General features: G+C 33.1%; 1 protein-coding gene and 1 long non-coding RNA gene across 7 annotated transcripts in view; one reads left to right on the top strand and one right to left on the bottom strand.

The window, feature by feature from the left end:
* The window catches only part of LOC146997280 (uncharacterized), a 197,043-nt gene that overhangs the window by 130,713 nt on the left and 50,164 nt on the right, over positions 1-16,166 (bottom strand). The gene's annotated exons all lie outside the window — the stretch shown is intronic.
* Positions 9,448-16,166, top strand: part of LOC146997279 (uncharacterized) — a 240,487-nt gene continuing 233,768 nt past the window's right edge. For 2 of the 3 annotated variants that reach the window (XR_015040960.1, XR_015040969.1), the window contains exon 1: positions 9,854-10,125. This is a non-coding gene — a long non-coding RNA (uncharacterized LOC146997279). Of the gene's footprint in view, positions 10,126-16,166 lie in introns of all 3 variants that reach the window. The other variant, XR_015040968.1, reaches the window with a different exon arrangement.

Below are 16,166 nucleotides of genomic sequence, written 5' to 3'. Positions count from 1 at the left end.
CTACTACATATTTGAAAAGATAAAATTATTTTATTAACAAAGGCAAATATTGTGTGTAATATATCCAATTTGTACAGAGTAGAATTTGTAAAGTGTAGGACTATGTACAAAGCAGAATGTTTTAAACAGTGTAAGAATACAAGTAATCCTTTAAACTGTCCTGAGTCACAAACCACTAATAAACCTTTTCCCGCTAATCTGATAAAATTAATTTCTAAAATATAGGAAAACTCATACGCATGAAAGTGTTTGTGGAGAGAGGAGATTTTTCAATTATATGCTGTCACAGGGGGTGATTAATAGTTATTAAATTCATTTTATCGCTTAGGCTGTGAAGCAGATATTGTTAAAATGTTTGCATGTCAGTTTAAACTTGTGTTCATTTCTCATATTAAGCAGTATCATGAATGAATAACTTTATTTACCAGTCGACAATGCAAGTTTTTAATTTTCTGCGTTCTTTTTTCAACGGTTTTATTGGAACGTTTTTATTATGTAAAAGGCTAAAACACTTGTCTGACGCCTACACTTCACTGAAGATTAACATTTATTTGCATTCTTTCCTATCGGATTTCACAAACAGAAAATCAGTTACTGTTCTTTTTAATTTCACGGTGGTTTAATTCTTCTACTCCAACTTAACGTTTATCAAAACTACGTGATGATGCAATAAATCGAATCGATGCGATCGAAGCCAACTCTACATCAATGGCATTCCTTTAAAAGAAATTCTCAATTATTAAACCTATGATTCTATGCCCGGATTTACATTAACATGCTCTCGTTTGATATTTTATTACAAATACTTAATTTTCACTTGTAATTAATAATTAAAATTTTGCCTCAATGTATAGCTTAATGCCTTAATGTTTGACTATCATATGGGAGTGTCTACTCTAGATTATGTATCCTGACGGGTTTCCAAATATCAACCACCTGCCTTTTAAACTGGTAGTTTTCATCTATCACATTTATCTCGCATTTAGTTCTCAATTTTTCGCACTACTTATAAAACTCGGAATTAAAGCATGTTTACTTTCATTATCGGAATTCGAACATTCGTCAGTTGTCTCGTACCATCTTTCAAGCTTGTTATTTAAACTACAATTAAATTCCTGTGTTTACTTCCACCAAGCATAATCATCCTATAAGCCACGCCTCTCCGCTATGTTGGGTTACCAGCCCGAACATAACTTTGCATTACGCTGTGTCGGCGAAGCGGTTATCGTTTGTAATTTCAATTTTACACCATCGCTTAAGCTGCAGAGGGCAACACAAAGAACTGTGATATAGCATGACCGACTCATCCGCGACCATGATCGCAAACACGCATGCGCATTTCGGACCGAATTATTCTCAAAATAGGGTGAAAGGATGGGGACTTTCTTTCCCTCCAGCATAGCTTTTCCGGAGATGAGAAGACCTTTCACGTCGCAGCAAGTAATACCACCCCTTTTGGACGAGTCTATGTGTTTTGGCACAATGCCAACCAGGGTTGCGCTTGAGAGGGTGATCGATTCATAACAGGCATCCTAGATTTATTATTATGTTAACGAAACTAGTAATCTCTACAAAACATTACTACTTGTTTATTACTCACCAGATTTCTCGTACACTTTTACGTTAGAACAATTCAGCTAGTGTTACGATTTTAATATTACGTGGCCGTATCTTCTCTTTTTTAAATCAAATTGCGTTGTCTCTTGAGGCGAAGCGGTGTTTATATAAAGTGTGGCATTACAGCACTCCTGTCTACATCTCGAAACGTCAGTATGTATGTGAGGCGGTTCTATAACTTTCATCCAAGAGGGAAGCTAGAATTCTTGCACATGCGATTTTCCCGTCTATTTTTCCATCGCTAACGTTTAAAAAATTTTCAATGCTACGACAATTTTCCGAAGAATATACACAGACGTCTTTGCCTTTTCAGGGCCAACTCAACAGCTCTTCTCGAAACAATCGGATACACTAGCCCGTATCGGATTGTTTGTGGAAAGAACCAAACAATGTTTACCCAGCGAAAACGTTTGTACTCGTTTTCGTAAAACATACATACACACAAAGACACTACTTGTGTTTTTTTCTTTTCCCTCTGCTGAAGATTTTCCCTCTGCTGAAGATTTTCCCTTGCTGAAGGTTTACTTGAAACATATGATTTAAAGTTTCCAATAATAAATGCTTTTTATGTTTATAACAACTTTTAGATGTTTAATGTAGATGGGATGTATCTGATTTTAAACTGCTGTAACTGTTAATATAATTTTACGGATGTCAATTTACTAAACTGCTTAGAAAGTTACTTATAACTCCACCGACTTGAAATGTAGCAACTAATTTGGGACAAAATTTTCGACCTAAACGTAACAACTAATTTGGGACGGATGGAGTATAATTCAACATTTTGTTTTAATTCCTTTTAAGAAATTTCGTCATCACGAGTTATAAAGCTATCATATTAAAAAATCACTGTTTTCAAAAAGGCTTTTAACGTAATAATATTAAGAATAATAAATAGAAAAACGATTGGGATGACAAGCCAAATCTTCTTTCCAAGAATTTTGAATATAAATATATTAATTTCAATTAAAATACTTTTAATATATTTTAAAAGTGTAAAATGAGGTTAAATATTTTGAAATACTTTAATTTCCTGTAAAATTGCCTTTATTAAAATTCTACTATTAGCTCACATTCTGCCTATATCTTGTTCGAATTTCCAATCGTTCATAAAATACTCAAGTTTATCCACTCGAGTTCAAATACAATTTTTTAAACTTGTAATGTATGACACTTGATATTAATATAAGGTATTTTCTCCCTCCTTCTAGAATGCCTTCATGGTGTAACGGTTAGTACAATTGGCTCATATTCGAAAGATCCAGGCTCGAGTCTCGAAGAGGGCATTGCTTATTTTTCCTTTCTCCCGCATATATATATATATATATATATATATATATATATAATAATTTATTTCCTAAACAGTATTGATGAATTGATTATATTATCTCCTAAGTTTAATTAAAGTAGAATTATTTTAAAAGCGTGCATCCATACTGGTAAGTTATATTTTGAAAGATGTTTTGAAGTAATTTGAAAGCAAAATGTTAATAATGTTTTAACGGGGACTGGAGTTAAATCATCATGAAGAATAAAATTTCAATTGTAAAAGGAAAAATTAAAACATGTAATCATTGTCATTGATCGGAAATTAGTTGACTTTTCAAGGGGAACAAACCAACTCCCGTTCAATGAACAATAATTGATAAAAATACGTAAATAGGAAAGTGTTTCGTCTTTACTCGAGTTATAAGTTAAAGGCAAACCGGCAATTCTAGTCAGGCCAAATATTTCCGCGAATAGAAGGAATTATGAACCAATGCTGATATTCAAAGAACTTATTCTTATGAAGCATTTTAGTCAATTCAATTTGGAGTAAAAATCAATTACTGTAGAGAAATCCTATTTAACTCGAGTAATCGTCCCCAACACTTTCATGTTTATGCATTTGAGTACCATATTATTTGTAGAAATTAAACACTGGAAATTGTATTTATGAAATCGAATTCAAAGTAAAGTTGAAATAAACATAGAAGATTATAAAAAAAGATAAATAATGCAAAATTTGTAAAAACAAATCAAAGACAATATAAAAATAATATAAAAAATAATATAGAAAATAATATATAATAAGAACAGTGAATGTACAGGAAGATATAAAGGCCAGAAAAGGTATTAACTTACATTCTTTCTAGTGGGGGAGTTGGCAAAGTGTTCTCTTCGTGTCTGACTCAGAAGTGTAGGGTGTCCGAAAATTCTTAACGGCAGTAGGGGCTTTGAATAATATCAGTCGGTAAAACTTGAAGCAATTTATGGTAGTGGGTGGGACTTGGAATTCTTGAGGGATGTATTTTGTGGAGTTCTTATCTGAGAGACACCATCTGTTAAGATTTTTTTGAAAATACTAGTGAATGGAAATTAATTAATTTCTGGCTAATTGTCGTGTCGCAATGATTAAGAATTTAAGAAAGGAAAAAAGCATTTTCACTGTCCAAGAGCTAATAGACAGTTACTTAATACCTTTTCTGGCCTTTATATCTTCATGTACATTCACTGATCTTATTTATATTATTTTCTATATTATTTTTTATATTATTTTTATATTGTCTTTGATTTGTTTTTACAAATTTTGCATTATTTATCTTTTTTTATAATCTTCTATGTTTATTTCAACTTTACTTTGAATTCGATTTCATAATGACAATTTCCAATGTTTAATTTCTACAAATAATATAGTACTCAAATGCATAAACATCAAAGTGTCGGGGACGATTACTCGAGTTAAATAGGATTTCTCTACAGTAATTGATTTTTACTCCAAATTGAATTGACTAAAATGCTTCATAAGAATAAGTTCTTTCAATATCAGCATTGGTTCATAATTCCTTCTATTCGCGGAAATATTTGGCCTGACTAGAATTGCCGGTTTGGCTTTAACTTATAACTCGAGTAAAGACGAAACGGTTACAGCCGAAAACATCGCGGCAAAAACATCGCGGACGAAAACATCGCGGAGAAAACATCGCGGAGAAAACAACGCAAGGCGAAAACATCGCAGTTCTAAAACATCGTGGTACAAAACATCGTCGTCGAAAATAAAGCGGTTCAAAAACTTCGCAGTTTAAAAATATCGCCGTCGAAAATATCGTGGTAAAAAATAAAGTATCTATTAATCATCGCATGACGATAACATCGCAGACATGCTTTTTTCAGGCTTTAATAACTGTAAATGGATATTCCCATAATGATTTGTGAGCGCAAGTGATGTAAGGAAGGATAATTTTTACTTTCACATTTTTTTATTAACTAATAAATTTTTGCTGAAAAAATAAGAAGGAAACTTAAGCATAGAAAATTAAATGCAACTTAATAGATTATACTTTTTATGAAAAATTACCTGTAAAATCTTTATTAAAAATAATTTATTATGGTCTTTGTTAGTTAACTATGTTGATTTAAAATTCTATTAAGTGCTATAAGTTGCATTAATTTTCTATGCTTAAGTTTCCTTTTTATTTTCTCAGCAAAAATGTATTAATAAAAAATATGAAAGTAAAAATTATCCTTCTTACCCTCTTGCGCTCACGAATCATTATGGGAATATCCATTTACAGTTATTAAAGCATGTCTGAAAAAAGCATGTCTGCGATGTTATCGTCATGCGATGATTTGTAGATACTTTATTTTTTATCACGATATTTTCGACGACTATGTTTTTAAATTGCGAAGTTTTTGAACCGCTTTATTTTCGACGACGATATTTTGTACCACGATGTTTTAGAACTGCGATGTTTTTCTCTTTGCGATGTGTTCTCCCACGATGTTTTGTAGCACGACGTTTTCGCCTTGCGTTGTTTTCTCCGCGACATTTTCCTCCGCGATGTTGTCGGCGGACACCAGACGAAACACTTTCGTATTTACGTATTTTTATCAATTATTGTTCATTGAACGGGAGTTGGTTTGATTCCCTTGAAAAGTCAACTAATTTTCGATCAATGACAATGATTACATGTTTTAATTTTCCTTTTACAATTGAAATTTTATTCTTCGTGATGATTTAACTCCAGTCCCCGTTAAAACATTAACAACATTTTGCTTTCAAATTACTTCAAAACATCTTTCAAAATATAACTTACCAGTATTAACCAGTAACTTACCAGTTATAACTTACCAGTTTTTAGAATTAAAATAAGCAGTGTGGCCAGTATTCCCTTTCACCTCCCTTTGTCACACTGATACAAAGGCACTTCCATTTCTTGCGTAAATATATAAACAAAGATACACATACATGTATATGTATGTGTATCTTTGTATACCTATATACAGTATAGATTCACACTTTTAAAATAATTCTACTTTAATTAAACTCGGGAGATAATATAATCAATTAATCAATACTGTTTAGGAAATAAATTATTATTAACTAACTTTGCAGCAATTGCGCAAGTAATAATAACTTGTATTCGCACTAAATGGATTTAAGATCATACAACATTATATATATATATATATAAAACCTAATGACTCTACAGTAAGAACTAAAGATTCGTATAAAATTCTATATAGAGTATAAAATTCTATATTTAAATCAAGTTGGCTCAGTCTAGACCAGTGATTCTAACCAGCTTTTTCCCCATATACCCTTTCCACCATTGCTAAATGATCATTCAACCTCTCCTTCCCAAAACTTGAAAAGTAGATATGTGTTTGTTTAAATACGGATTATTTTTTAAGTAAATTAAACAAGTATCAAACATGTTGGTAAATACCAAAATTTGAATAAATGTTCTTTTTTGTATTCATAAACTAAATCTAAATACTTAATACGTAAAGAAAAGGTGGACTAAATTACTCTCTGAAACTTTGAAATTCCCCTTAGGGCTATTCCTCCTGATTGAGGACCCATAGTCTAGCCAGAATTCGTTTTTAATAGTGACTAAATATACAGATAATTTAATTTGTCCCACTTTTCTTATACTAACTTTTGTCACAGAAACTTCGGATTACGTGCATGTTTTTTGAAAATAAAAGACACAAATTTAAAAAAAAATATATGTTTAAAATTTGATGTTGAATTCAAAAACAGTTATTTGGTAGCCAGACCTAATAAACCTAAGAGATCAAATTTGAAGTACACCTTACTTGTTCTTACTAACTTCTGCTTAATGAATTAGAATTATTCTTAGAAAAGAACCTGAAAAACTGGTGAAACATTTCATGCTAGAAAACAAGATATTAGAAACTTTGAACTCATTCAATAGAAGAAAAAAGTTATTCAAAACGTAACTCCATAACAAAACATTTTTTTTCTACTTGATCGTCAACACATGAGGCTTTTAAGAAATACCTCCTACAAGATATGTGGCCACTATTTCTGTGCTGTCAGAATATGAAATTCGTATAAGGAAATCAATGCACTTCGAGGAGAAGAAAATGACCTTAATTTGATAGTTTTTCTACCTAATAAATTTTTACATGTTATGAGTTTCTTTTTCTTAATGTAGGCGAAATAATATTCAACACGTAATAACAGCATAAAACCCACAAAAGAAGTGTTCCAGTGAATTTTCAGTTTCTAAATGCTGTTTAAATTTGCTTCAATCAAAGTTTTTGTATATAAATAATTACGGTAAATTGAAATGAACTGTTTTTTAAGCGTTTACAGTTAATCGAGTAATATAATATTTTTATTGAAATAAAAATTATTTTTAATGTGCAAGATTACTTTTCTTACAACGCTGGGCTCATGGTTCTTAAATCCTCTTGTTGCTAAGTTCAGAAACCTGTGTTATTAAAATTATTCGAATAGTTTAACTTTTATTACGGTTTCATATTTTTCATTTTAACTTTCACATGGTTGCGTTTTCAACCATATGAAAGTTAAAATGAAAAATATTACTTGTACGTAAATTTTAATATATGTAATAATTTAATGTTTTTAGAAATAGTTCAGTAGTTTTACTTTTAAACAATGGCTTTGATATAACAAGCATGTTTAATTAGTTCATCAAAAAGTTGTTAGAGACACTATCAAATCAGGAACTAGCATATTTTTCCACTCTGCAGTTTTACTGCAAAAACAGTGAATTATCCCTTTAAAAATGGTTAAAAAATATTTAATTCCTTTCATTTTCCAATTATTGAAATTTTTAAAATAATTGAAATTCTAACTAAATCCTTAGACAAAAGGTTATTCAAGAACTATACTAAAGAAATGTAAGAAAGGGGTTAACTTCAGTTACAAGCGGAATTTCAGATAATGTTATTTTCTAGTAGGTAACTAACAAAAAACATTTAAAATCCTCTTTAATTGTTCTCCTGCCACACCCTCCCTTCTGAGGCCTTCTTTGGCGCCCCAGGTTCCATAGGGAATAAAGCAATTAAGCAAGGCTCTCCTCTCTTTAACTGCTTTTTCACACAGCTGGGGGCAAAAGAAAAGGAAGGCAATGGTTTCCTGCCTGAATAGCCAGCGGCCAGTTAGAAAACTACATGACAAAAGCCCACAAGACGAATGCCCACTTAAAACCAGCACACATTTTCAGGAAATCCAAAATAACTATGACTTCCTGAAAAATTTTACGAGTAATTATTATGATTAAAAAAATTAAATTTCAAGTGGGAATGAAATTAATTTATGTAAAATCCAAGTTGTCAAAATTTAACTGGATTATTTGAAACCATGCTTTTTATTCACCATTAAAACGGTGTTTGCGCTTAATCATAATAGAATACTGTACTTTTATTTTTTTTTCGTTAAAATGAAAGTTCGGCTTTAATTCTCCATATTAAATTCATATAATGCAAAATTTTCTGTAGTGTTAAATTATTCATAAATTATTCTCTGTATATGATGAAAATTTACATACATATTATACTCCTTATAATTTTGTAGAATTAAAATAAGCTGTGTGGCCAGTATTCCCTTTCACCTCCCTTTGTCACACTTATACAAAGGCACTTCCATTTCTTGCATAAATATAAAAACAAAGATACATACATGTATATGTTTTTAATTATATTATTTTGATTGACTCTCTGTACTATATATATATATACGAATTTAATTCAGCCGGAGACGAAAATGAAATGTGTTCCGCTACTTAAATTTATTGTTCAATTATTTCTTATTCATTTATTTTTTATTTTATCTCTATTCATGACGTATATATCGGTGTGGGTTTTTGTTAGTGTGGACTTTTATCAGCGTGCCCTTCTATCTACGTGGGCTTTTATCTGTGTGGGCTTTCATCAATGTGCGCTTTCATCGGTGTGGGTATTAGTCGCGTGGGCAATTATCCCAGTGGGGTCATTTTTGTGGGCTTTTGTCGTGTGCACTTTCGTCCTTTTGTCTGGTCACCGCATGGACTTTATGTATTTCCTTCACAATGCATTTTGCTGTGAAATGACAAACATTGTACAGTTAATAATTAAAAATAAAAGTATGTTTTGACTAACAAAACTAAAGAAAGGAATATTTATACATGATTAATAAAAATTAATTATTCATGTAATATTATATCTAGAGTAAGGTACCATCCTTATACTCATTATTGGAATTGTCGTATATTGATACTTTGATACCCCCTTACTTTGTTTAAAAATTTGAAATTAGATTCCATTTACTCAAAAACCAGTATTATATTTATTTGTTCCATCTGCTTAGTTACACTTAAGTGCTTAAAGTTCTAGTCATTGTACAAGGCATATATAATAAATATGTTTTTCTCCTATCTAAAATATCTATTTGTAAAATATCTTTTGAAGTAAATCTTTTAATTATAATAATGATTAATCTTTTATGTGGTAAGATTATGTAAATTATGTATGGATATTAGATTTAAGTGACTGAAATTTAAAAATTTCAATGGGAAAGTGGTGTTTACTTGGAATATTCCCATGATTCTCGAGTTACCTGGAGTCTTGTTAGACAACAATGCTGCATAAATGTACTAGACCGTTTGGCAGATGAAGCTACTATGTATTTTTCTGCATTGCATGGAAAATAGAGGTGTGTTCTTATACCTGTTACCCATCATCTGGCTTGTAAGTATGAATAAAATATTAAGATACTTATTTATTGATCTATTATTTATTGAAAAATATTTTTATGATATAAATCCAGATGTATTGCATAGTTACAAGAACTATCTATTAGTTTTCATGTTAGTTCTAAGCTTTATTGTAAATTTTATTTTTTTACTTTGAAAAAGAATAATTGTGATGAAATATTATATTCTGGACGATTATATATCTCTAAACCACAGAATTTATAGCAGCAATTTGCCATCAGTGTCAACATTAAAAAATCATTATACTGAATAATTCACCTTATAGCTGTAAACTGCTAATATTTTGATACAATTGGACATATTATTTTAGGATATGTCTCTTAATCTTCTCTTAACTCGTTCCATACTCAAATCATCCCCTTAGAAGCTAAGATTGATAATACTCGTCTCCTCAAGCAACAATTGGATGCTGTACGAGTCGCATCGGACATGGACCAGCATACACCTCTTACGGCAAAAGCAAACTGTGATACATTGAAAGTACTGGAGCCCCTTAAGGGTAAGTGTGTTTTTAAATATCTCAGTATGCTAAAAAAACCCTTAGATAGCCTTGCTAATGCTTTTAATGATAATTTTAAGTTAAATATAAAAAGAAAACAACATGAAATCTCGGATAATTCAAACGCTAATTCTAACCACGAGGATGGTAAGCCTATAAGGCATACATACGTATAGTATATTTTTCAGTTGCAATACCTTATTACCACTGAGAATTTTTTGCGATTCCCAGGACGCCATAATACAGTCAAAAAGTCATTAATTCAGACACCCATAATCCGGAATGATCTATAATCCGGACCTCAAAGCTACAAACTTTCTGCGCATGCGTCGCGTTTACGTGTGCTCGTAAGACCTTTACGGCTGTGACTTTGCCTGTGCACATGCGCATAATACATTTCCGCATGCGCGTTTAACGTATAACGGACGGTATAAGCTGAGCTAAAATTATCTAATTCAGTTAATGTTGCAGATTGCGTTGTTCCTTAATCTTCGAATTGGATCAGGCTTATTATTTTTTGCAGACTGTTAGAGCAATTTTATAAAAGTAAGCTTGAACTTTCGATTATGTCAAACAGAATTTCCGATATATATTTACTAATATGTACAGGATCTACAAAGCAAAAGTATGTTTCGAAGTCCATTAAACAAAAAGTGGAATTGCTGCAAAAAATGGAAAAAGGCATATCCTTTGTTTCTTAACCATTCCGAAATCTGTTTATCAATTTCATGCTGCTCTGCGGGGGGGACATCGCAGCGCGCAATGAACTGGAAGTTGATTTGTCAGCACTATCCTTATCTTCAGGGCAAATGTTTTTATTTTATTCGGCTTATAATTCCTTACTAAATGTAGTATTTCATCTCGATGTATTCCGTCTTTGATATGATTTAAATCAAATTCCTTGTCATTATAAATATCACAAGTACACATCAAATAGTTTTCTGGTTGCAATTTTCTAATTTCGACTATGCTTAATGTATGCTTTACGCATGTGCTTGTTGAAAGAAATGTTTAATAAAGTAAACAAATAAATATTAAGCTTTTTTTTTTTGTAAATTTTGATACCCTTTAGATCATAATTGTTCTTTATTTCATAAATAACGGTTTCATATTTTTAATTGTATAATTTCTGCATGCCATCTTACCAGATTTAAACTGATGATCTATAATCCGGAATCGCCAAAGTCCCGACGAGTCCGGATTAACTACTTTTGACTGTATTTACAAAAATTCTGTGGAACCCAATAAGTACTGCGCAAATCCGACACATGCGTGAGTGAAACTGTCAATTTTTTCTTTTGTACACTTGCAGTTTTAGGTCACTACATTTAATTTCTAATTTTAAGACATAGAACAATGTGAACATTTTAAATAAGTAACAGATGAAATGACAGCGTCACGTGCAAAGCAAGAAAAATGAACGTTTCTATTATAAAATGAAGGCGTCGAAACGGATTCATTTTTTTTTCTTTGTCTGTATTGCCATATCTATTTTAAGATGTATTGTATTATGTAAAAATATTTGGTAATTGTAAAAGTATTATAATAAATTAAAGAAATATCAAAACTGCTAAAATTCTAGGCAACCCCCTGCTGCAAGTCCAGCGACTCCAGTTTAAGAAACCCTGGTATAGACAGACAACCCGGCGAAATTACGCCCTAATTGAGATACAGACATAAAACTTATATCAAAATGATGGGGCATGCATTTGCAGTTGAAAGCAGCAAAACGCATCAAAATGGATCATTAACTTTCGAGTCGTGTGATTTCAAAAGCATTTTCCTACAACTTGCATTCTATTTGAGATGCAGATATAAAATTTGTGGAGCATGAAATTGCTATTGAATGCAGGAAACCGCATCAAAATCGGACAATCGGTTCCCGTGTAAAACAGATTTTAAAAAACTGTAATTCTTAGAGATGCATCAAATTTCATTGCCATGAAAAATATATTTCGTCCTCTGGACCCTGAAAACGATACTAATTATGTCCAGAATGCAGTTAACACTGTAAATCAACGAAGCACTTCAAGTCAAAATTTACCTACACCACCACAACCAAAAGTTGTTCCTCCAGTCAAAAATTCTACAATGATATAACCAGGGCAAACAAGTCCACAATACCAATTTTAAACCATATCAAATCCGAAGAACACAGGAAAAGGCCTAAAACCATCCTCAGAGACATACAATAAAGGTTTTTGATAAACGTTTAATTACTGTAAAGGCCCTTATTTTTGCAGGCCGTAATTTTCACAAAAATGAATATATCGGTGATTTCGCGAGTTGAAAATTTCACGAATTTTATATGAACAGAACAGAAAGTTGAAAAATTTTAAAAGTACTTAAGTAAAGTTGGGGGAAAAAAAAGTATTTCGCAAAGCTTTGATTTTTGCGATTACGACGGGCTCACGAAAATAAGGGCCTTTACACCAGTTTAAAAAAGACCCAAAAAACTAATTAATTATTCTTTAACTAATTATTGTAATATACCTAATTGCCTAGCTTAGCACCAAAAATTGGGAAAATTAAAATTTTTATTCCTATCGGATCACTAATTAATATTGAAGCAGGCTTAATTTAATTTTTCCATCATGTCCTCTACCCCCTCATTCACTCAGCCATCCCTTTAAATTAGTATGGATTGAAGACAAGAAAGAATTTCAACCAATCACAAAAATGCTGGTGGAAAAAATTGAAATAAGTGAGAGATGGAGCGCTTAACGAGGATCCTTAAGCGCTCCATCTCTCACTTTGTAATCACAGTTCAACAGCTTTCGGCCATGAAGGCGGTAGCTATCATAATCATACCACACACTTTACAACCAATCACGTTCGTCTCGATCTAGTTACTCAACCGTAAACCACACAAGGATTTTTCGCCGATTTAATGGCTATATCCAAACTAAACAATAAAATTATCATAGGTAGAGACTTTAACTCACACCACAAAAATCGGAACTGCAGAAATGATAATTCAAATGGTCACATTGTTAATCAATTTGCCTCAACGGCCAACTTTACTGTTGTAGCTCCCTCCTACCCAACATGCTATAGATCTGCAAGCATTATTGAATTTTTCCTGCTAAAAAATATTTATCAACCATCAAGGATAGAAAGATTACGTGAACTATTCTCTGATTATAACCCTGTTTTAATGGAGGTGAATATCAGTAGCTATAGTACATCACACAAAAGAGCCTTTATTATGAACTGGGTAGCTCTAAACAACACTCAGTACCCGTTACCCGCGATACACAGTGAAGACGAGTTAGACGCAGTTATCGAAGATTTTACTAGCACACTTAACCGTGCTCTGAAAAATAGCAAGGCGGTCCCGTTGACTGGTAGGGCCAGAGATCCTGCTATTAGAGAACTTTTAGCTAACAGAAAGAGAGCTAGAAAAATATGGCAGAGGACCAGATGCCCAGAAGTTAAGAGAATTTTAAATCGGCTGAATCAGGAAGTCAGTACACGCACAAAACAAATGGTCTAGATATTTAGAATCACTCTCTACTGATGATCATGTATATGGAAAGCTGCTTCTAGATATAATAGATGCTACACAAATATTCTGCCCCTTAATGGCCCCTCTGGGATCACATACACAGAAACTGAGAAAGCTGAGTCACTAGCTGATCACTACGCTACTCAGTTTTACATTAACATCTCACACCCAGACACAGAACGCACAGTTAGTTACACTAACAATTTATACTTTTCATAACCAAAAACAGACAACATCCGTCTTGCTAAACCTTCGGAAGTTAACACCGCCACCTCCATACCTGTCCCTTTCAATGATGTTCGATCGATTATTGCGGCTTCCCCGCTCTCTCCAGATGAGTATGCGATGAGAATCGCTACTCAGACTGAATCTGCTCTCATCTGTAAAGAGTACTCGTCCCCATTCATTGTCTCTCCAATTCCGGTGTTCCCGGCACCACAGAGAACGCCTTCTCCGATGGGCAGGCGTTAGAGGTACACACCGTACAGGGCGTCGTGCAAACAGACCACCACCCTGCAGTCTTCTGGCCACGGTAAAACGCAATATCTGTCGTCCAGTCGCCTGCGTCGTGTGTCTAGCGATTTCTCCCGCTGTCTGCCGCCTGTTTCTTCTGGCCTGTAAGGCAATATACCGGTCATCTGCAGGTGTGGTTCCTCGTGAACGACCACTACTAAACCCCCGGATAGCTGTTCCTGTAGTTTTAAATTGTCTCCAAAGTCGTGAAACGATGCTGTGAGCAATTCCGATCTCTGCAGCCACACTTGTCACATGGCGGCCTTCCTCCAACTTCCCAATGACCTCGGGTAAAAGCATCCAGATGTCATCTAACAGATTGATTATTCGCCATTTCTCGCTGAGGCAGCAACTCAGTGTGATTTTAACTGCTATACGGTGTGCAATCTCTTTGCCAGAAATACTGATCTTTCACCGACAACATGCTTTATACAACTCAGACACTCCCCCATTATATCTACCTGCATATCTGCGCAAGTGCTACCATAGATCACCTTACTTAATCTCGGGATTGGTCTTTCTGTCCGCTCTGCCTCTTCGTTCAGCTGATATGCTAATTTTTCGACTTTGTCCTTAATTTTTGCACACCAGTGTATTTCACGTGCTATACACAGGATAAGGTACAACCCAGGAACCTGGAAATGATGTGTGTCTTTGTACCCTTCTAAAGGAGTATGGATTGAAAACAGCCTAGGCCTTCCCCGTAGCACACTGTAAATCACACTTCACCCAATAGGATTACTCCTCTGCCAGCCAACAGAAGTTCAACAAGCTCCCGCCTACCACCTGACTACTGAACCTTTCAGCCTTGAATACTCGAGGAGAGGGGGAAGAAAAAAGAAGAAAAGGGCTTTTTCTTCTCTCTCCGCCCCCGATTGCCTCTGCTGCTCACACTCCAACTAGCTCTAGGTTTTAACTTCAAAACTCATCATCTTATATTTGCTGCAAACTCTGCCATTACTACTGATTATAATGTCACAATTGCTTTCATTTCATTTCACTGCCATAACTGCTCTTCGAATTTTTATTTTTACGAACTTCAGCAACATTATTTCTTTAACATTCGTAAAAGTATTAACTTACTACACTGGGATAAGGCTATGCCCAGGAACCCACTACAACTGAACATTAGTTCATCGAGGAAGGGCATACTCTAAATGAAGCTGCAGATGTCCAAATAAAAAAGGAAAAGAAAACCTATTCACAATAAATTGTTTCAACAAAGGAAACGATTGTGTGATTTTAGATGACAGTCGGAGAGTATTAGTATCAAATATTTTATTTCATCATACCACCAACAAATATTTTCTTTTGTTTCAGAAGCCCATCAAAAACTTACATGACAGCAAATGCAAATCTAGTATAAATAACGTTTATGTTGCTAAAATAAATTCTGATTTCCAAAGATGGCCTGTTTCTCGCATTGTTGGTAAATCATGGTTGATGGGCATTAAGAATGGTCTTTCCTCTAATTCACTGGACACACACAAATTAGCAGCACGTTGGTGTTAATTCTTTTTAATTCTGTATTAAAATATACAACTTTAAACTTAGTTGACATATGCGGCATTTGAAGTGCAAATAATAAAAATTTTTCTTAAATACTATGCTTTGTTGCTTATCTTTTAGAAATTTAAAGACCTGGAATTCTGCAATTCTGAGTAAAAAATGAAAATAAAAAACAATTAACACCAACAAAAACTTGTGGTAACATGACAGACAAATTATTACAAATACTACAAAAGATCATGCCTTTTCATTTTATTTAACCATATGTTAAAGCAGTATTCTTTATTAGACCTGGAAAAGTTAGAAACAGGAATATATTTTACTACAAAAACTACATGACAATTTTGAAATTAGAAGCTTTTCTGTATGAATTCCACTCTAAAACAATGCAAGTGCAGTCTTGACGATAAGAAAGTCAAATTTATTGAAATTTAAATTTGTATTTCCATTTTAATTTTCATTTTCCTAAAAACATTTGTCAACTTTGCAGGATTTCATCTTCAAGTATATA

This window comes from Stegodyphus dumicola, chromosome 5 (genome assembly GCF_044657685.1).
Source record: "Stegodyphus dumicola isolate Sdum_Otavi_A_Nest chromosome 5, ASM4465768v1".
NCBI classification, from domain to species: domain Eukaryota; kingdom Metazoa; phylum Arthropoda; class Arachnida; order Araneae; family Eresidae; genus Stegodyphus; species Stegodyphus dumicola.
This window is presented reverse-complemented; position numbering and strand designations above follow the sequence as displayed.